The 23,717-nt window shown below is 44.4% G+C and overlaps 1 pseudogene; it reads left to right on the top strand.

Moving 5' to 3' along the window:
• Positions 1-9,973: 9,973 nt before the first annotated feature.
• Positions 9,974-23,717, top strand: part of LOC124098716 (cTAGE family member 2-like) — a 69,134-nt pseudogene continuing 55,390 nt past the window's right edge.

The following is a 23,717-nucleotide window of genomic DNA, read 5'->3' as shown; positions in this document are numbered from 1 at the left end:
GGAGGAGCACAGCCACCACCCGCCCCTGCAAGGGAGACTTTTCAACTATACAAGAGCAATATAAATATATAGGGGGAAAATTTCAATAAGACAACAGTTTCACCAAGCAGAAAGAAACGCGAGCAGTATGAAAAGACAAGGAAAGAAAGGACCACAAGCAATGCAGGTCAACTCAACTTTAGAAGAGGTAATAGCTGCAGCAGATGGAATGTCAGATAAAGAATTCAGGATATACATGCTTCAGATGATCTGGAGTCTCAAGGAAGACATTAGACAGCAAAATCAGACAATGAAAGATCACTTCGAGACATTGGATTCTGAAGATGGCGGCGAAGGGAGTGCATTACCCCTGTGTACCGCGTCACTGTGTGGGAGAATGGCGAGTTAGAAAGGCTAAAAGCTATCTTGTTAGGAATTTCCAGCAAAATTGGGGTGCTCCAAAACATAGAGGAAGGATTTCCATTGCACGAGGATCAGCTATGGGGGCTCAAACGTGAGAGATTTGTCCGCACGGAGGGTCACGCTGCTTATTCAGCAAATTGCCCCGTGGCTAGAGTCTGCGACGCGCGCTGGGAAATGAGGAGATAGCAACGCAAAGATACAGCGCTGCAGTTTCTGCGGGCTTCTGCCAGCTGTGCAATCACCGTACTCAGTGCTGAATTCTGAGTTTGAGACGGGTGATGGAAGCGGTCCAATTCGGTTCTCCACACCATTCAGACCACAGAGGAAGCCAGCAGCCACCATCTTGGAGAGCTGACGTCACCATCCCTGTTTTTGACTGATTGCAGCTCATTCAGCCATAGAACAGGTAATTTCAGGCTGACATTCGCCTGCAGCTCGCAGACAAATTATGCAGGCTCAGTGCTAAATAATCCGCAAAAACTGATTCTTGGAGCCTGCTCCTATCAGAACATACACCGAGCACGGAGCGGCCAAATTCCAGCTCCCAGAACTGCTCTGGCCCAGGGTAAAGAACCAGCAGAAACTGCTTCTCGGTCCGGGTCCTGCTGAATACTGTGGAGGTAAATACCAACCGAGCCCTCATAGGCAGTGGCAACAGGACTGAGATGGGGCTTGTGAGGGCCGGTCAGGACTCACCCGTTGCTTTGGTCACCCGGCAAAGGGAACGAAATGCTGCCATTCGCACGGGATACCAACATGGCAGAGATCTGATGTCATCAGAAAGTGGCGTAGGAGAGAACTTCATCGATACCAGCGGCGACAGAAACAGTTGGTCTCCTGGTAAAGAAAGTGAGTCACAAACACCCAAGTCTCTCTCACTTTGTCATCAAGCCAGAGGGGCAAAGCAGAGCCGCCGGCTGTGCCCAGAACAGGCCCAGCGGCCCGCTGGCATGACCCCAATTGGAGTAGGGGCAGAGCAGAGCCACCACCTGCGCCTGCAAGGTAGGCAGAACTGGGACCGACCCACAGAACAGGCCCAGCAGTCTGCGGGCATGGTAGGAGGGGCAGGGCAGAGCCGCCGCCCGCGCCTGCAAGGTAGGCATACCTGTGACAGACCGGCGGATCAGGCACAGTGGCCTGCCGGCGTGGTACACACGTCACCACAATTGGAGTAGGGGCAGAGCAGAGCCGCCACCCGCACCCGAAAGGTAGGCAGACCTGAGACCAACCGGTGGAACAGGCCCAGTGGCCAGCCGGTGTGGTAGGCACATCACCCCAATTGGAGTAGGAGCAGAGCAGAGCCTTCGCCCATGCCCGGAACAGGCCCAGTGGTCCGCGGGTGTGGTAGACAAGTCACACCAATTGGAGGAGGGGCAGAGCAGAGATGCCGCCTGTGCCTGCAAGATAGGCAGACCTGCAACCGACCGGTGGATCAGGCACGGTGGCCTGCCAGAGTGGTACACACGTCACCACAATTGGAGTAGGGGCAGAGCAGAGCTTTCGCCCGCGCCCGGGACAGGCCCAGCGGCCCACTGGCGCGGTAGTCACGTCACCCCAATTGGAGTAGGGGCAGAGCAGAGCTGCCGCCAGCACCTGCAAGGTAGGCAGAACTGCGACCGACCGGCAGGACAGGCCCAGGGGTACTCGGGTGTGGTAGACACGTCACACCAATTGGAGGAGGGGCAGAGCAGAACCGCCACCTGTGCCTACAAGGTAGGCAGACAGCTGCCCAACCCTGCAAGGGAGACTTCTCAACTATACAAGAGCAATATAAATATATAGCGGGAAAATTTTTCAAAAACACAACAGTTTCACCAAGCAGAAAGAAACGCAAACAGTATGAAAAGACAAGGAAAGAAAGGACCACAAGCAATGCAGGTCAACTCAAATTTAGAAGAGGTAACAGCTGCAGCAGATGGAATGTCAGATAAAGAATTCAGGATATACATGCTTCAGATGATCTGGAGTCTCAAGGAAGACATTAGACAGCAAAATCAGACAATGAAAGATCACTTCGACAATGAATTACACAAACAAATCCAGGAAGCAAAAGATCAACTATACAGGGAGATAGAGGTTATAAAAAACAAACAAACAGAAATCCTAGAAATGCAGGAAGCAATAAACCAACTTAAAAACTCAATTGAGAATACTACCAGCAGAGTAGAACATTTAGAAGATAGAACATCAGACAATGAAGACAAAATATTTCAACTTGAAAAGAACATAGACAGCTCAGAAGACTGTTAAGAAACCATGAGCAGAACATCCAAGAAATATGGGATAACATAAAGAGACCAAACTTAAGAGTCATTGGGATACAGGAAGGTATACAGGTCCAAACCAAAGTAATGAGCAATCTATTCAATGAAATAATATGAGAAAACTTCCCAGACTTGAAGAATGAGACAGAATCCCAAATCCTAGAAGCCTACAGGACGCCGAATGTGCAAAATCATAAGAGATCCACACCTAGACACATTATAATGAAGATGCCCAACATACAGAATAAGGAGAGAATTTTAAAAGCTACAAGAGAAAGGAAGCAGATTACATTTAGGGGTAAGCCAATCAGGATAACAGCTGATCTTTTAACACAGACTCTGAAAGCTAGAAGATCCTGGAATAACATATTTCAAACACTGAAAGAAAATGGGTTCCAACCAAGAATTGTGTTTCCAGCGAAATTAAGCTTCAGGATGGAAGATGAAATGAAAACCTTCCATGATAAACAAAAGTTAAAAGAATGTGCAGCTAGAAAACCATCTCTTCAAAACATCCTCAGCAAAACATTACAGGAAGTGGAAATGGAAAATAACAATGAAAACCAACAGTGGGAGGTAGGACAGTAAAGGGGGGAAACTAATCAAAGAGGAAAACAAACCATGTTTAGTAACAGAAATAAACAAATATGGCTGGAAGAACAACCCATATCTCAATAATAACCCTAAATGTTAATGGCTTAAACTCACCAATTAAGAGACACAGGCTAGTAGAATGGATCACAAAACAAGACCCAACAATATGCTGCCTACAGGAGACGCATTTGATAGGAAAAAAACATACATAGGCTGAAGGTGAAAGGTTGGGAAAAACCATATAACTCATATGGACTTTGGAAACAAGCAGGAGTGTCCATACTCAAATCAAATAAAATAGATTTCAAGCCAAAGTTAATCAAAAGTGATAAAGAGGGACGCTACATACTGCTCAACGGAACCATACACCAACAAGACATAACAATCATAAATATATATGCCCCAAACAATGGTGCAGCTATGTTCATCAAACAAACTCTTCTCAAGTTCAAGAGTCTAATAGACCACCATACAATAATCATGGGAGACTTCAACACACCTCTCTCACCAATGGACAGATCTTCCAAATAAAAGTTGAATAAGGAAACTATAGAACTCAATAACACAATTAATAACCTAATTGACATATATAGAATATACCACCCAACATCAAGCAGTTACACTTTTTTCTCAGCAGCACATGGATCCTTTTCAAAAATAGATCATACATTATGTCACAGGGCAACTCTTAGACAATATAAAGGAGTAGAGATAATACCATGCATCTTATCTGATCATAATGGAATGAAACTGAAAATCAACAATAAAAGAAGGAAGGAAAAATCATGCATCACTTGGAGAATGAACAATAGGTTACTGAATGATCTATGGGTTATAGAAGACATCAAGGAGGAAATTAAAAAAATTCTTAGGGATAAATGAAAACATAGACACATTGAAAGCAGTTCTGAGAGGAAAATTCATTGCTTGGAGTTCATTCCTTAAAAAAGGAAAAACCAACAAATAAATGATATCATACTTCATCTCAAAATCCTAGAAAAAGAAGAGCAAAACAACAGCAAAAGAAGTAGAAGGCAAGAAATAATGAGAATCAGAGCTGAAATTAATGAAATCGAAACAAAAGAAACAATTGAAAAAATTGACAAAACTAAAAGTTGGTTCTTTGAAAAAATAAATAAAATCAACAGACCCTTAGCCATGCTAACGAAGAGAAGAAGAGAGAGAACTCAAATTACTAGCATACTGGATGAAAAAGGCAATATCACAACAGACACTTCAGAAATACAGAAGATAATCAGAAATTATTTTGAATCCTTATATTCCAATAAATTAGAAGATAGTGAAGGCATCGATAAATTTATTAAGTAATATGATCTGCCCAGACTGAGTGAGGAGGATATAGACAACCTAAACAGACCAATATCAATTGAGGAAATAGAAGAAACCATCAAAAGACTACCAACTAAGAAAAGCCCAGGACCGGATGGGTATACAGCAGAGTTTTACAAAACCTTTAAAAAGGAACTAATACCAATACTTTTCAAGCTACTTCAGGAAATAGAAAAAGAGGGAGAACTTCCAAATTCATTCTACGAGGCCAACATCACCCTGATACCTAAACCAGACAAAGACACTTCAAAGAAAGAAAACTACAGACCAATATCTCTAATGAACTTAGATGCAAAAATCCTCAATAAAATTCTGGTGAATCGGATACAAAAACATATCAAAAAAAATTGTGCACCATGATCAAGTAGGATTCATCCCTGGGATGCAAGGCTGGTTCAATATATGGAAATCAATAAATGTTATTCACCACATCAATAGACTTAAAAATAAGAACCATATGATCATCTCGATAGATGCGGAAAAAGCATTCGACAAAGTACAGCATCCCTTTATGTTCAAAACTCTAGAAAAATTAGGGATAACAGGAACATACCTCAATAATGTAAAAGCAATCTATGCTAAGCCTCAAGCTAGCATCATTCTGAATGGAGAAAAATTGAAGACATTCCCTCTAAAATCTGGAACAAGACAGGGATGCCTTCTCTCACCACTTCTATTCAACATAGTTCTCAAAACACTGGCCAGAGCAATTAGACAGACAAAAGAAATTAAAGGCATCAAAATAGGAAAAGAAGAACTTAAATTGTCACTATTTTCAGATGACATGATTCTATACCTAGCCGACCCAAAAGGGTCTACAAAGAAACTATTAGAGCTAATAAATGAATTCAGCAAAGTGGCAGACTATAAAATCAACACGCATAAATCAAAGGCATTCCTGTATATCAGCAACAAATCCTCTGAAATGGAAATGAGGACAACCACTCCATTCACAATATCCTCAAAAAAAAAAAAAAAAAAAAAAACTTGGGAATCAACCTAAGAGGTGAAAGACTTATACAATGAAAACTACAGAACCCTAAAGAGAGAAATAGAAGAAGATCTTAGAAGATGGAAAAATATACCCTGTTCATGGATAGGCAGAACTAACATCATCAAAATGGCGATATTACCAAAAGTTCTCTATAGGTTTAATGCAATGCCAATCAAAATCCCAACGGCCTTTCTTGTAGAAATAGATAAAGCAATCATGAAATTCATATTGAAAAGTAAAAGACCCAGAATAGCAAAAACAATGCTAAGCAGGAATTGTGAATCAGGCAGTATAGCGATACCAGACTTCAAACTATACGACAGAGCAATAATAACAAAGACAGCATGGTACTGGTACCAAAACAGGCGGGTGGACCAATGGTACAAAATAAAGGACACAGAAACCAATCCACAAAACTACAACTATCTTATATTTGATAAAAGGGCTAAAAGCATGCAATGGAGGAAGAATAGCATCTTCAACAAATGGTGCTGGGAAAACTGGAAATCCATATGCAACAAAATGAAACTGAATCCCTTTCTCTCGCCATGCACAAAAGTGAATTCAAAATGGATCAAGGAGCTTGATATCAAATCAGAGACACGGCGTGTGATAGAAGGAAAAGTTGGCTATGATCTACATACTGTGGGGTCGGGCTCCAAATTCCTCAATAGGTCATTAAAGTTAATAACTAGAATCAACAAATGGGACTTACTCAAACTAAAAAGTTTTTTCTCAGCAAAAGAAACAATAAGAGAGGTAAATAGGGAGCCTACATCCTGGAAACAAATCTTTACTCCTCACACTTCAGATAGAGCCCTAATATCCAGAGTATACAAAGAACTCAAAAAATTAGACAATAAGATAACAAATAACCCAATCAACAAATGGGCCAAGGACCTGAACAGACATTTCTCAGAGGAGGACATACAATCAATCAACAAGTATGTGAAAAAATGCGCACCATCTCTAGCAGTCAGAGAAATGCAAATCAAAACCACACTAAGATACCATCTCACTCCAGTAAGATTGGCAGCCACTATGAAGTCAAACAACAACAAGTGCTGGCAAGGATGTGGGGAAAAGGGTACACTTGTACATTGCTGGTGGGACTGCAAATTGGTGCAGCCAATTTGGAAAGCAGTATGGAGATTTCTTGGAAAGCTGGGAATGGAGCCACCATTTGACCCAGCTATTCCCCTTCTCGGTCTATTCCCTAAAGACCTAAAAAGAGCATGCTACAGGGACACTGCTACATCGATGTTCATAGCAGCACAATTCATAATAGCAAGACTGTGGAACCAACCTAGATGCCCTTCAATAGATGAATGGATAAAAATATGTGGCATTTATACACAATGGAGTATTACTCTGAATTAAAAAATGACAAAATCATAGAATTTGCAGGGAAATGGATGGCATTAGAGCAGATTATGCTAAGTGAAGCTAGCCAATCCCTAAAAAACAAATGCCAAATGTCTTCTTTGATATAAGGAGAGTAACTGGGAACAGAGTAGGGTCAAAGAGCATGAGAAGAAGATTAACATTAAACAGGGATGAGAGGTGGGAGGGAAAGGGAGAGCGAAGGGAAATTGCATGGAAATGGAAGGAGACCTTCAGGGTTATACAAAAGTACATACAAGAGGAAGTGAGGGGAAAGGGAAAAATAATACAAGGGGGAAAAATGAATGACAGTAGAGGGGGTAGAGAGAGAAGATGGGAAGGGAGGGGAGGGGGGATAGTAGAGGATAGGAAAGCCAGCAGAATACAACAGACACTAGTATGGCCACATGTAAATCAATGGATGTGTAACTGATATGATTCTGCAATCTGTATACGGGGTAAAAATGGGAGTTCATAACCCACTTGAATCAAAGTGTGAAATATGATATATCAAGATCTATGTAATGTTTTGAACAACCAACAATAAAAATTAAAAAAAAAAAACCTTGGCATTTATCCTCTCCAATCTTGCCTAATCAGGATCAATTTCCAGGTTTTTAAAATATTTATGCCTTCAGAATCTGTCTTTCAAAAGTCATACAATCTCAGGTCGAAGAAGCTAATTTGTGCATTGCCATAATTTGTACCTTCCCTAATTCCCTATTTCTTGACATCACAATCCCAGACCCAGGCCACTGAACATGTAGTGCATGAAGATCTTTGATGACCCATCAAACTCCTCCTGGGAACCCTGTGGTGTTTCCTATGTTGTGAAGGAGCAACTTAGCAATAGCCCCACAGATGGAGGGGGCTCTCCTAAGGGTACTAATGACTATTCAATGTCTGGTGCTTTCCCTGGTATGAGGCTGAGGCCAGCACAGGGCTCTGTGGACATCTCCATCCATCTTGGAGTCATGGCAAAAATTACCTTGTACATTAAGAGTGAAGACACAGCTTGTGCATCACTGCTGTTTAACTAACTCTGGTCCACTGACATAGACATCAAGGACAGCTGCAGGACCTGACTGACTGTAGGGCTGAGCTTGATGATCTCTGGGCTCCATTTCATTCCTGGAAGAGTCGACAATCATTTGCTAAAGAACTCTGCTTTTTCATGAGGCGGCAACAATTAATAGGCAAAACCCATCTGCTTCCAAACTATATCTATCAGGATAGGCCAAGGATATTTTTAGCAGGATCCATGAACTTGTACTTGAACTGGCCACCCGCAAATGGAGCTCTCCAGGCAGAATAACAAGGATCCTGTGTGGAGCTCCACAGGAGGCTCTCAGGAGGGGACTGAAGGCTTAGGAAAATGACCTAGAGAGAATCACTTACCTGAATCATCCATGATGGCATAAGCACACAGAGCCATATCTGCTCCTGCTTTTTGGAAGGCAGGGGAAGGTAAGGACTGTGGATGGCCAAAAGCATCCAGGAGCACTGCATGGTCCATTTTTTTTATCCATGAACATGATGTCCTGCAAGCACTTGGTCTCCTTAAGCTGAGAAGGTAAGGCCTGGGCTTGTTCCATCACCAGGTGCCCCAGGAAGGGCTGTGTGCACAGGTCTTAAGCTAGTCCAGACTTCTTCTCAGAGAGAATTAGTGTTCCAAGCCCAGGAAACAACCAATACCAAAGGTGAGTTTTCTATGGGCTCATTGTTTTTTACTAGATCTCACAAATACACCATTTCTTCCTTACTAAACTGTCTGTAGACCAAGACACAGCAGCCTGCAGGTCACACTGTGTAGAAATAAAATCTTCCCAGACCCTTTCTATGTGGGGAACTCATGAAGGCCTTACTGTTGGCCATGAAGTTCTTTAGACTGAATTGTTTCCCTAACTGTCTGAACGAGAGCTGGGAGAAGGTGAGGAAGGGAAGGGCTGGGTATTGTTGCCTTCTGAAACATGGATAGTGAACCTAAAGCCTCTCTCGGCACTTGAAGGAGGAAGGATCATCCTCAAGACTGAAGTCCCTTCTCCCTCAGGTGTCTGCTGCAAAATAAAGCAGCAACCAATGTACTAAGAAAAAATGTGAAGAAACACCAAATTTAGTAGTTCAAGGAGAACTTTGTAAAGACCATGGAAAACTGGAAACATAGACTTCTTCCTGGCAGAATTTGCAGTCAGAAATGTAGCTAATTAGAATGAAACACACAGTAAAAATGTTCCTTAGACAGACACCCCATCTGAGCTATCTTCCTCGGGTTATATTCAAATTAAGGTAGGTAGCACAGGATGAGCTATTTGAAATTTTAATAGTTACATATTATAATGTTACTAACAAAAACTTAGTACATCCAGCTCATGAGATTTATTATCCTATAATGAGACTAAATCTGTTTTTAAGTTTGAAACAGGGAGGCATTTATTAATACTGCACTCTAACCAGTAGCTGAGCCAACCAGCCACTCCAAGAAAGCATGGCAGTTAAAGAAAATATATTAAGTAAATAATATTATTGGGCACAGCAATTTGGTAACACTTGAGTTGGTATGGGGATTGTTGATGTTAAGAAAACATTATCCCATGAAGAAAGAGAGGGAAGAGAAGAAAATGGAGATAGAAAGAATTGAGAATGAGCACAAATTTGCCCTTGGGACTTTGGCTCAGCAGAGGAGAGCAGCTCGGCCCCCTGTAGCTGCCATCTGATCCAGGTGTCTCTGATTCAGCCATTTACTGCTTAGTGAGGTCATTTTTACCCACAGCCCCAGGAGCATGGGTGCTTACCAGATCTGGAGGCTAGGCACAGTGAGCCATGAAAGCCATGTGCACTTGGGATACAGGCAGACGAAGACCCACACCTTCACAACATCCTCATCATCCAACCTGCACTCCACAAACTCCCACATATCCACCACAGAAACATCCTCTTGAACTCCCATGACTTTGACAGGGACCGAGAAGGACATTTTCCAGTGAGAATGGCTGGGCTCAAAACCTGTGTCCTAAAGGAGGGAAGAGGTGCAGGTGAGTGAGCTTGGAACCTGGTGAGCTGGGTGAGGCTGGTCAGAGATGCAACTGCATGAGGCAGGAGTCCAGCCAGACCCTCTTCTGGTGTGCAGCCTATCTAGGGAGCACCAAACTACTCCCTGACCTCCACCTCTTCCCACACGCTGCTCCACATGCATCTGTCTCATGCCTGACACAAGATTCTTTCCAGCATTCTCCAGGACTTGGCTTGAGGTTCCTTAGGGCAATGACTGTCTGTTCTTCTGGGCTTAGTAACAGAGGGAGCACCCACTTAATTTTTGTTTAAAAGAAGAAAAATAAGAGCACAAAGAAAAAAGAAGAACTAGTCACATCATAAACCTCTGCTCAGCTGAGCTGAGCGCCGTGGCCCCTCCCTCACCTCTCAGCACCCAGAGATTCTCCTCCAAACCCTGGTGACCCATGGGGGCTCATAGATTCTCTTTTCATCATTCATCTTTCATAGATTCTCTCTTAATCACTCATCTTTATCTGTCAACTTCCTGCTGTCACCTCTACCAACTCCCCTCTTCTCCCAACATCTCTAACCTGGACAGCTGCAAGGGCCCTGGGGTTCTCCCTGTGTCTCTCTTCATAGTGGTCAAGATCTCCAACACAGACTCTCTTGTTAGGGTCTGTAAACAAGTCAGGATGGTGCCTGGCATTTTGCCAGAGGGAGTGGTTTGTGAAGTAATACCAGTGAGCCATTAAGTGTGGAGATTCCTTATTGGTTGACTGCTGTATCTAGTTTATGTTAATTAAGATAAGCTGTGTGTAATGTATATATACCCCTTCTGTCCTACAATAAAGGGCTCCCACTCCTGCTGTATCAATGTACACAAGTTGCTCATCACCCCCCGGTTATTTTGCTGCAGCCAGGCTGTGACACTCTCTCTCTCCTAGATCAAAACGCCTGGAAAATGCTCTACTGTTCTTAAGTTAGAGTCCCACTCACTGAGGCAGGCCACCTCGGCCTTGCCCACCTCCTCATCATTCTCCTGTCCCCTTCTCTCTATCCCCTGCACAGTTCAGCCTTCTCACACTCAGGGGACTTCTGCCCCACATTACCTCTCATCCCTGGTCTGCAAATAGGGATAAACATACCCCTACTCCATAGCGAGCTTATGGATGTATAACAGTCCATCTGTACATGTCTCAGGGCAGAATGTGCACCATGAGCACAGCCCTCCATGCATCAGCCATTACAAATAAAGCTTAGAATGTTTACTCAATGAATGAGTTAAAGAGCCACTGCAAGGCTCACACAGGCACCACAGAAGAGAAGCTACTTCCACACAGTGCTGGAGAAGAAGGCAAAGCAGAGAAGTGAGCAACAGCTACAAAACTCAGCTCAGCAGTGGAAGTCCACAGCACAGGTGTTCAGCCCTCCAATAGGCCGACACCCATTGCTCCTCTCCTCAGTCCCCACCTCAACCCAGGCACTAGGTGGTTCCCACACTCAATGTCCTCAGTTGCCCCCTCACACTCTTCATTCCAAAATAGGAGAAAGGCAAGAGAAGGACCTAGCCTTGAATGACAGCAGCAACAGTCGCTGAGACAGCTACTAGGAGACAGGTGGTGTTCTAAATGGCTGGCATGAAATTAATCATCCATTCTGTTTCCTCAAAGACCCTCCCAATATAGTATGAGGTTTATTACCATTTTATACATGAATTGCTTTGCAGTGATATTAATCCTGCAAATACTAGCTACTTTTCAAGATAAAATATCAAATTTGTAAGGAACATGTGGGAAAGGTGATGGTCCAACCGAACAAGGTGGTAAGCCAACCTTCTTCTTTTGATATATTTATTTTCCTGGTTGGATTTGAGTGTGTGTGTGTGTGTGTGTGTGTGTGTAGGGGATTGAACCTGGGGGCATTTAACCACTGAGTCACCTCCGCAGCCCTTTCTTTTTCTTTTTCTTTTGAGACAAAGACTTTCACTAGATTGCCTAGAGTCTCACTAAATTGCTGAAGCTGGCTTTGAACCTGTGATCTTCCTTTCTCAGCCTCCTGAGTCACAGGGATTTCAGGCATGCAACACCATGCCCAGCATGGGATAGGATCTTGAGGAGATAATTCCAAAATAATATTAATGAATTTAGGCTCTCTAAAATCCCAAAATAGATCCCTATGTACCCTCAGGAAACTGAGAGAGCAATTACCATGTTCAATATTGCATCAAAACAGTGAGATGCTCAGAGAAACTGCTAAACATCCACAATCATCCCCAGAACAAGTATTTTCTGTTCCTGTCTGTGGAACTCCAGGTCTGATGCCTAGAGAGCAACTCACACTCCTCTGTGGAAGGCACTTCCATCACATGAGGGTGACACCAAGGGCAAAGTCAGAGTAAGGCCATCAGAAATTTCTCTTCTCCATAAAAGTCATAAGGAAACTGGCAAACACTGTCAAAATCAATTTTTCCTGGGCTCTGAAGATGCACCATACACTTGTACGATTGGGATAGCATTTATACAAGAAATAGAGGAACAGATTCTAGTAAAAAATGGAGACATTTGTGACATTTTAACTTGACCTAGGCCACTCCCCCCCTCTCCAGCTCCACAATAGCTTTGAAATATGATACCACCTTCCCAGTAAAAACCAGCACTGTGGGCAGTACAGGAAAGAAAACCCCACTGGAGACTTTTTGCACCCTCATTCCCAAACCATCCATGGTACAGAACTTGTCTGTGGGTTTCCTGGAGGACACCACTTGCAAGGCTGTATGTGACCTGGCTCTGGGCTCATCTTTTCTATAGAGATGTTTGTCAAAAGCAACTATAGGTGATTGTTTACCTATGTAGCTCTCTGAGGCAGTGAAGAGCATGTTCTTCAAAAATCTTAAAGGGAAAAGATGGATAAGGAGATGACCACAGGGCTTTGGAAGACTATGACATGTTCCTTGGAATGCATAAGTATGGCCATTCTTGTCCATAGAAATGTGCACATAACCAGACTGTGCCCACACCCAGGAGGGACCAGCAGGTGCTGAGCTCCACCCCCAGCTGACTCTATCTCTGTGAATGCAAGAAATTGAAGTGAAGGCAAGTGCCAGGTGCCTGAGTAAATCCCATGGGCTGCCAGCAAGCTGACCTGTTAAATGAAATGCTACTGAGTCATCAGACTGAACTGATATATACTACCATATGGGTGGACCTTAAAACTTTATATTTAGTGAAAGAAGCCCAGACATGCATCTTATGATTCCCTGTATATGAAATGTCCAGAATAGGCAGGAAGTGGATTAGTGGCTGTGATTGGAGAGGAGGATGAAGGTTGATGGGGAGTCACTTGGAGGTATGGTGTTGTGTTGCAAGAATGATGTGAATGTTGTAGAATTAGCACTGATGGTTACATAACCTTATACACACACTAAAACCCACTGCATATTCTGAACACTGAGGCAATACATTTTCTGGGAACATGCTCATGCCTTGCCCCAGGGTTAATATTGTATGCAGGGCTATGTACCAAGTGGACATGGCCTCTATGACAGTCGTGTCAATGGGAAAGGACCTGGCAGGATGGGGAACTTGGTGAGAACAAGCACAGGTGGCCTTCTGAGCAGTGCAGGCTCTATTGGGCTGAGGTGCTCCACTCACAGAAGAATCCTCAGACCTGGGACCCAGAAGCCCTGAGTACTCTTCACAGTTCCTCTTTCCCCCTTTTTGTCTCTCAGATGGTCAGGGTCTCTCAACAGCATCTCTGTTAGCTTTCAGTCTCAAGGGGCCAATGAAACTTGGAGAGGACTCAGAGGTAGGAAGGAGGTGAAGATGCACTGGCCTTAGGCACCTCCTTTCAGAAGGGAAGGTGGCAGCTATGGCTCCCATACTGGGAACCCAAAGCCCCATTGGATCATGAGAACAGCCCACAGAGCACATGAAGGGAACTGAGAAAGCCAGAGCCCACACTCCATGCCCTGGAGCCACGGACCTGCACAGTAACAGCTCCACCAAATCCCCAGTTCCACTATCAACAACAATAAGAACAAGAGCTCCTACATTAGAAAGCCTCTGCTATGTGCTAGGCATTGGGATTAGTGCTTCATGTGGCACCCAATATAATTCTTGTAGTACATTAACGAGGTTGGTTCTATATTTATTTATCAAGAAGAAAAGAGCAACAAGGTGTCTCTGATAGAGGCCCTGTGCTGCTCAACAATTCCACACAGGCTGCCTCAAGGAGAGCCATGCCCACCCAGGCCTCCTGCTCAAGGGTACTATTGGAGTATTGTGTCCATTACAGAAGGTGGAAACCTTCTGAACATCCACCCAACAGGGCATGGCTCAGCGGGCATAGTACTTGCACACAGTATACAATACTACACAGCAGATAACCTTATGGATTGGATCCGTATATTAAGAGTTAAGAAGAGCCTGAGTGCTTCCGCTTCCTCCTCTGTAAATCAGATTTTTTTCCAGTGATTTATAAGGACGACACTCAATAGCAAGACTTGCCCATTAGCTCTAGGGAGTGGTTGGCCTTCTCCAAACACTCTATAGTTTTGACCAGTTGAGGTGACCTGTCCACAGAAGATGAGTGAGCAAATGCACTCACTTTGAACTAGAGGATCCAAGAACATAAGTCCCTGTGCCCTCCTTTCTCTGACACACTTGTTGTGGCCACTGGGTCCAGAGTAAGGGCAATGCAAAGCAAAGTCCCCGGCTGATCTCTGTTGGATATAGGGTGTGGGCAAGAATCAACCTCCATTGTTTTGAAACATTACAATCTAGTAGTTACAAGTAATTTTGGGGCATGTTTTTATTAACTCTTTACTCTCAGAGCAAAGACAAAAATAACTGTAAACACACATTTAATTCTGTCTGAGTTGTTCTCTACAGCAGTGGGGGTCAGCAGTTCCAAAGTTCCTTTAGTATCTAGGAATGTGAAAACAATGTGATGGATAATGAACACCAGGGTTCTCGCTGATGCAAGAATGAGTTTCAAAATGGAGAGGATAAAGAGTCCGGGTGAGCTCTACAAACAAGACCTGGCACGAGCGGCCAGCAGGAGTTCTGGGTGGTATGCCCATGTGTGCATATGTGGAGTTATTGGCCATGTGTGTGTGTGTGCATAGATGTGGCTTTCCCTCAATTCTCTTCAGGGGAAGGGCACAGACCCAAAGGATGACAACCCTTTAGCAGTCAGCACACTTAGAGCCCAGATTGCAGTTCTGAACACCACTCTCCAGAAAAGAAATCAGAAGCTTGGAGAAATGGCCGAGTCACAGACTGAGGCAAGAACTGTGCATAGTCACCAGCTAAAAACACCCAGAAAATAACAGCATGCTAAAGAAAATGTCAAATGGACATGAAAGAGAGGTGAAGGTGCCACTGCAGAGTTGGGACAGTTCAGCATCATGGCAAATGATCCTGGCAGGTGACACGAATCTGTGTCCACACCAACATAAGAACACAACTGGAACAAAAATTTTGTCTTAGGATCAAACTCCATCTAGTAAATGTGAAAGGAACCATAGAAGGAGACCACCACCTTCCAATAGCACCATTTGTTACCACAGCTGTTTCAGGCAGAATCATTCATGCATTTGACAAGTGATTGAAAGTGCAAGAAAAAAGATATCTGCACAGTGACAGGAGATGTGTTCATTTCAAAGAGGAGAAACAGAAGCTGTGTTGTGTGGATACTGCACACACCAGCCACTACAGGCCATCAGTGACATCACTAGTGACAGGTAAACAGACCCTGTGCTCCATAGAGGAGGAGAAGTGAGGCTGATAAGAAACAAGGGTCAAGCCATCCTGGGCTGTGGCACTGCACAGAGTGACTGCACTGTAACCTCCAGTGCATCCTAGTCTAAGGACAGAGAACCAAGAAAACCTTCCATATAAAGGGGTACAGATGCAATGCACCATCCAATCCCAGACTTTGGTTGGGTGGTTGCTACAGTGAACATTAGTGGAACACGAAATAAGAATAAAGCCGAGGGATGAGAAAATTCTTGTGTTGATGTTTATTTCTGAATTTTAAGGTTCTGGGGAAATTCACAGCAAAGTATTTACAAAGTATCTGATATGTGTAACTTACTCTTGAACACTTTATTAAAATAATATCATGTGTTTACATTGAGAGAGAATATTAATATTTAGGAAATTTTAATGAATGCATTTGGGAAATGCATTTATTCAGACTCATATATACAATGAAAGAAAGAAAGAAAGAAAGAAAGAAAGAAAGAAAGAAAGAAAGAAAGAAAGAAAGAAAGAAAGAAAGAAAAAGACAATACAACTGATGGGACTGGGGATATAGCTCAGTTGGTAGAGTGCTTGCCTTGCATGCACAGGGCCCCAAGTTCAATCCCCAGCACAACCAAAAAAAAAAAAAAAAAAAGAATTAATTAAAGATGATCTGATGAACAAATGTGTAATAATACAGTATATAAGTACTTAAAAACAATTAATGAATAATGGCAATTAGTTTCTCTTAAACCCTTAGATAAGTGATAGGCAATGGCCAAGTAATTTACGTGCATTTTCTGTTAATAATAATGCATATTTTTAACACACAGAATGATACATATCAATACCTGCTAAAGCACAAAAACCCACTCCTGAGACCTTCTAAGTGCCTGATATATTTTAACAGGTCTTATTAACATCTTACTTCTTCCTCAAACATTGCTTTTGAAAGGTTACCATTTGTATCCCCATTTTACCAATGATGAACTAAAGCTGAAAATCACTCAATGATCTGGCCAGAATCACACTTCTATTAAGTGGCAGAGCCAGGACAGGAACGCAGGTTATCAGCCACAGAAGCCATCACCCGGCCACCCTGCAAGATGGCTCAGCACCTTGCCTATGCAATCAACCTTGCCAAGCCACTCCTTTGCCTAACTCAAAAGAAAGCTTGAAGGATTAAAGGTAGATTTATAGAGACTTTAAATTTTAAAACATCTACAAAGATGTTAAATGCATGTAAATCTTAAATTTTAGTAGGCACAGTCATATGTCCCCAGGGACCCATAACATGGCCTTATGTGGCTTCTTTATGCTCTCTCCAGTTCCTCACTCAGACTGTGATTCTGGACCACAGCCCTGAGATCTGGACACCTGCATGCCCAGGTCTCTGACCCAAGAACACTGGCCTTTAAGCAGGAATCTAATCTGACTACATTCTAGTGGCAGACACTAAACTGCTCATTTTGACAGCTGCAAACTGAATAAGAACTTCACCCAGAGTAAATGAAAGATGCTGGCTTCAATTTAAATAAGGGATTTCAGTCCCACTGTTATGCATTATGTAACTCTGAAACCAGTCTTTCTCCCCTACCCAACATATCCAAGGTATATTTTTAGAATCAGATAATTTATTATGTGCAATGAAGAAAATGATTTTAAGATTCAGCCTTTTATGAGTTCTTGAATAACACAAAAGGTGTTCCAAATAGGCCAGTGTGCAGAGGATCAGGAGGAGATCTTACATGCTGTCCTAGGCCCCAGCCAGCAGCTGTGGAGGGAAGGTCAAGCTGTAGGGCCTCCCAGCTCCCTCACCAGAGTCCAGAGTGGGTGTTTTCACTCCAGTTGCTAAGAGTAGAGGCCATGTTCCCTAGCTAGTGTAAGAAGATATCTCTATCAGGGCAGCTGCTAGTCCATCACAAATACTCAGTCTCTGCAGCCTCTGCACTGGCAGGGGGTGGGCAAGGGGTGGGCCCTGGACCCTTTAAAGCCACAACTCTAAACTACAGCAGCAGAAACCATGCTTGTCTTCCCACTGCCTCCCACACTGCCCAAGGTAAAACAAGATGCCAAATGTTGAATGTAGGTAAAGCTGCCCAACATGACACGGGGACCATCCTTTGGAAACCCCCCACCTCTTCACCCCCATCACCTTGGGAATGGTGACAAGGTGCCAAGTCACCACTTTATACAAAATGGACTTGTTCCCCACCAGTCACCATCAATTGGTCCAGATATGACCAATGAACCTCTTTCTTTAAAACATGAAGAATGGAGATGAAGAGATCTCAGCCTCTGCCTGACTCCTTTCCAGAAAGGAAGACATTAACTAAAAGGCAGTTGCTGGGCATTTGCTGCCACCAGAGCTGAAAAGGAGGGAGGAAGAGAGTTTGATGAAACACTGGCAGGGAGCAGCCTTCCTACAGAGCTGCAGGGCAGGTAGGCCCTAGCAGCCTTTGGATTCCAGGATTCCAGGACATGTCATGTCCTTGTCAAGAATTCACCTGAAGAGCAGCTTCCATAGATCCTATCTGGTTTCTGCTGCTCACCAAAGTCATCTTACCCCATGGGCTCAACTATGCCAGTGTCCTTTGATCCCTGAGTCCTGGGGGAAGACAGGAGCTGCACCCCAAGGCTCCAAGTTTTCAAAATAATGCCAAAGACGTGGCATCCTCAGTTTCTCAAATGCTTCACTTTGCCAGCTGGAGATGGACATGGGATCCTATACCCTTCCCTGGAGGACCCCACAACTGTGGTAGGTCAACATGGAGAGTCCTTCATTTACAGTCAGAAGATGTGTCTGCTGCCTCAGACTTCCTATGTGACCCCTGAGCAAGCAATCATCTCTTCTGTAAAGTGGGCAGTAACATCCAACCTGGGCCAAAGGGTAAGATCAGAGGCTCCCACAGGCATGGCTAGCAAAGCTGGACAGAAACAAGGAGGGTTACACTGCACTAAGAGAGAACCACAAGGCCACAGAGACAGGGCAAAGGAGCCACAGATGTGCAGGATGCATGGAGCACCTGCTCTGCCCTGCTCCCAGCCTGCTTCCTCCTCCCTTCCATGTTAGTGGGTCCTGCCCATTCCACACCCCAGCTGCAACACTGAACAGCAGCCACCTGTGTGTTCTCTACTTGCCCTCTATTAGCACACCTCTACCTATGGCATAAACAGCATAACCTGTTGAATATTTCTCTCTTGTCTGAAAAAAATCTCATCCAGTTTGAGATGAATCAAAATGTAAAACAACTTCCAGTTGCCACACAGCTAGCAAGCAAATGACATCTGTTCAATTTAAACCTAAAATATGGCCCGAGTGCACCAGTGAGGAAACAATTAGCTCTCCTGAAACCCAGGCTTGCAGTGATAACTTTATTTAAATATGAATAAACCCCCTGTATAGTTGCTGTGAAATGGCTGGGGCCTTGGTGACTGCAGGGAGCAGTGGGAGACCTGGAAGGAGGCTCCACTGATTGTCAACACTTCAGTCAGGCCCCTGGGTGGATGGATGGATGGACGGGTGAAAGGATGGATGATTGAATGAGTGAATGGTTGGATGAATGAATGGATCCATAAATGTATCAGTGGATGGATAGATAGATGGGTGAATGGATGGAAGGAAGAATGGATGAATGAATGGGTGGATGGATGAATAGTTTGGAAAGGGAAGAGAGAGGAGGTGAGAAGGCTGGGAGAGTAGAGCAAGAAGGAGATGAGGAGGAAGAGATGAAGAGAAGGCAAGAGGAAAGGGAGACAAAGGATAAGGAGGTATGGTCCTAAAGAGAGAGAGACGAAGAGAAATAGAGAAACAAAGAGACAGATATACAGAGAAAGAGCAGTGGAGTGTGATTAAATGAGAAAAGACAAAGGGACCTGTACAAAGTGGAGGGGGAAAATCCAGAGAGCTAGCAGAGCCACCAGGGGAGGCAGACCCACTGGGTTTGCATGCAGAAAGAGAGAAAGAGGCATCGAGGAAGAGCCAAGAAGGAGACTCAGACCTTGCAAGCCAGAAGCCTTCTGATCTAGACAAGCCAAGAGGCTGGTGTGCCCAGTGGTGCCCAGATTTCCCAGGTTAGCCCGTTGACTGCTGCATCCTGGAACTATTAGGCTGAAGTTGCTGAGCTGGGCCCAGTGTGTGGAGCAGCTCCTGACAGAGCAGGGACACAGTGCAGAGTGCCCCTCAGTCCAGGGAGGTCCAGCAAGAACTTTACACTTGTGTCCACTGATGTATCATGGTGGGAAGCACTTTATCTAAAAAGCTAATTGTTAAGCAAACACTCAAGGTGCTACTGGGTATGCAAGTGAAAATGATCAGGAGAAAGTGCACACATGCACACCTAGGACTGTGGGCACTTCTTATGTCACAGAGGTTTTATTAACATAATTCTAAGAACAAGTCTGAGGAAGAAGTCAGAGTTTCTATTTTACAGATGAGAGGCACAAAATTTTACAGAAAGGCACAAAAATCTCAGCTAAGATCAAAACACTGAGTGCTGCACCTGCTACCAATGCCCAGAGCATGGGGGCTCCTCACTCCTGCACAGTTCTACTTATTAGGAAAACCAAAATCAACACCTGAAAAGTGTTAAGACACTGAGCTAGGAGGGATGTGAGTCTTTGCATCTCATTAACCTTCAGAGAAAGTCTTTCTCAACTAATCCCAACTCTCCATTATTTTTCCATATCACTTTAGTTAATCAGTGTCTGTAAGCAGGAGGAGAAAGGAACATTTCCATTTTCTTTTTTATGAAAGTTTATATTTAACAGATTTTCACAATGAGAAAAAAATATTTTGAAAACAAATTATTTGCCTGCCTCAATTTCCTCATGACTTGAGTAGAGGAACAGAAAAGAGGTTTCACTCTGTGCTAGGCAAGGAGCAGTGGTCAGAGAGAAGAAAATGAGTTGGGGACCTGAAGCCTTGGATTGGTGTCTGTCCCTGTGACCTCTGACCAGCCTCTGAGATGCTTCTCCAAGCCCCCAAGCACTGGAGTGGGGCAACGAGGAACCTGCAGATGTTGTTGCTTGAACTAATAGGGAAAAATCAACAGGAAGGACTCACAGTAACAAATGCAGTCCCATAACCCAACTTCTAGGGAAGAGCCCCAAGAACACACACTAACTGGCTTCCCTGGTAACTCTGAGCCCACCACAGGACAGGAACAACCAGCTAAGCCATCTAGAGCTTCAGGAAGACACCATGAGTGACTTTCACTGGGCATCTTGAAAACCCTAGATGCCATCAAGGAAAACAGTCTTGCGTTCACTGGAAAGGGGGCCTGAAGTGTCCAGGGGGACTCATTAAACTGAGAGATGGATAAAGAGGGTTGGTGAAGGGACAACTAATACCACTTTATGTCCCACCAATATGCATGTGAGTACATAACCATGCTGGGTAACATGTCAATCAGCACACAACCTGGGGCAAACACACCTGCACTCTGATCAGAAAATGCCTAACAATTACTAACCAATAAAGGTGAGTGGCAACTGGGATTTTTTAAAGATTTTAAGTAATACAAGTATCATAAATGGAAAGAGCTGGGCCACCCCTGGGGTAGAGAAGAGTCACCAGGGCCAAGGGCACCCTCCCTGCTTAGGTTGAGGTCCAGACCTCACAGGAGGTGTGGCTGGGCCCTCTGGATGCTGCAGAAGATGGCCAGAGCTGGTCCCTGAACAGTGAGCACCAGGGAGCTTTGTGTGCTGCTCAGAGCTGTGTAGAGAGAGTGCAGGAAATGAGGGCAGAAGCCCATGCCCTCCACGCAGTGCCCTGTCCCACAGTGGCCTCTGCTAGAATATCCCAAACCACCCACCACCTCTGCACATGGCCTGCTGTGTGCACCTGAAGTCCTGGAAGCTGTACCTAGAACTGAACATCATAGCCCATGATGCTGTTCGTAGTGTTTGTTTTCTCTTTTCCTCATGTCTTAACTCCATGATTGACAAGCAACTAGCATATTTGAGAGGGTTTGCTAAATAGTAACAATATTTAATTTTAGCAGAATGTGAATTTTCAAAGGACAAAATGAAAAGGGAGATGTTAAATAGTGTACTTAACCTCACACCATCAGCTAGCAATGAATTAAAAAATAAGATTCCTCTTCAGGACCTGAGCCTCAGAGCATCCATCAGACCTGGGTTTCTTGTGGGTCCTTCAGACCAAGGCAACAGCAGCATTGGGATGCCTGGAGGGCCCTGAAGAAGCTTGTGCCATGTTCCTAAAGAGCAGAGGCAGCCAAGGCTTTCCTGGGGAGGTGTCCCATGTTCTCCACTGCTCTTCTCCTGTGGGCACTGGCATAACTTCCTCTTCCTGAGGAGGTGGTCCCTGTTCTCTACTCCTCTCCTTCTGTGGGCACCAGCACATCTGCCTCCTACTCATGAGGCCCTGGAGTAACAGCTTCTCAAAGAGCCACTGGACTCACATGGCAGGATCTGAGGGCACCTGGTTCCTGGGACCTTGGAGAGTGGGTGTTTGGCAGAGCTGGGTCCACTCCCTGAGAACCCTGAGCTTCCTTAACAGCACAGCTGAGCTGATGGACACCTGTGGCTGCCCCACACTTTGTCTGTTAACACACAAGCATAATCTAACTCCATGGTGACAAACAACACATCAAAATAGCCACAGAGTCAATTCTGTGAAATAACACTCTCCAAAACTGTAGCAGATGTCAAGTAATTGACTCTCAGAAACCTTCTTGGGGGCAACAATTTCCTACTGCCTGAAGACCACTTTAAAGGGGCCTCAGATGGCAAAAATGGAGCTGATTATCAATACTTCTATTTCTAATTCATGATGCAATCCAGAACCCCCAAGTGATTTCCTCACAGGGTAACATGAGAAACCAGCTCAGGGGCTCCTGGCTGAAAGTGACCCCAGGGGTGGACATCTCCATCTCAGCAATTCCCCCTCTTCCCAGGTGGGAGCCATTTTATCTTCCCTGGACCTTTGCCATGGCCTCCAACCTACCAAATCTCAATCCTCTGCCACACAGTGGCTGGCCATCTCACAACCACTGCTCAGCATAAACCATAGTCTGCCACTTCAGTGTCAAAGCCCTCCAATGACTTCCCACACTTCACAGAAGAAGTTGCAATCTCCTTCTTTGGCCCTACAAAACTGCAGATGACCCCTGGAACCCTATCTTTGCCACACACACATACACACACACACATGTATTTAACATGAATTTGCCTCTGACCCAGAAAGTTCACTCTTGAATATTCATCCCAGAGAACTGAAATTTTATGTTTGTGAAAGAGCACACACACAAAAGCTCACAGAAACCTTGCTCATCCCAGTCAGACATTGCAACCCAGCTGGTCTTCGAAGGAGAAGGGCTGAGCAGCTGGAGTCCAGCCCACCATGGAGCGCCATGCAGCAGTGAAGGGAAATATCACCAACCTGCAGAACACCTTGGCTGGGTTTCCAGAGAATTTTGTTGAGGAAAACAAGCTAATCCCAAAATGTTACCCACCAGATGACTCTGTTTACAGCACATTCTTCAAATGACAAAGTCATAGATATGGAGGATGGATTAGTTGTCATGGGGGTCAGGGAGGTAGGGCCAGTGGAGGTGAGCAGCTGAGGCCAAAATGGACAGCACGACAGTGACAGAATGGTGGTATGTGTGATCACGAGGGGTTACACAAATAGGCAAGTGTAATAAAATGGTGAGGAGGAAACACGTAGGAGTGCATGTGAGACCAGGCAAGCCCAAGCAAGGGGCTGCCCGGGTGAATGGATGATTCTGTGAGAAGCCACAAGCTGCACTACAGGAAGACATGGAGCTGGCTGTGCTATTTGTTATGACTGCACCTGAAAATACAAGAATCCAGAATCAAAGGCTGAACTTAAAAATTTAAATAGAAACATGGAAGGGGAAGGGCTCACAGGTGAATCTGCCATCCCCGTGAGGAATGCCCTTGATGAGACATCAGCAGATCCAACACTGGAGAAGAGAAGGACACCCCAGGTCAACACACAGAGGAGGG

The sequence above is a fragment of the Marmota monax genome, unplaced genomic scaffold (genome assembly GCF_021218885.2).
Source record: "Marmota monax isolate L192 unplaced genomic scaffold, Marmota_monax_Labrador192_F-V1.1 WCK01_AAM20220418_F8-fsc00558, whole genome shotgun sequence".
Classification (NCBI taxonomy): domain Eukaryota; kingdom Metazoa; phylum Chordata; class Mammalia; order Rodentia; family Sciuridae; genus Marmota; species Marmota monax.
Note: the sequence above shows the minus strand (reverse complement) of the source record. Positions and strands in the feature narration are given on the sequence as shown.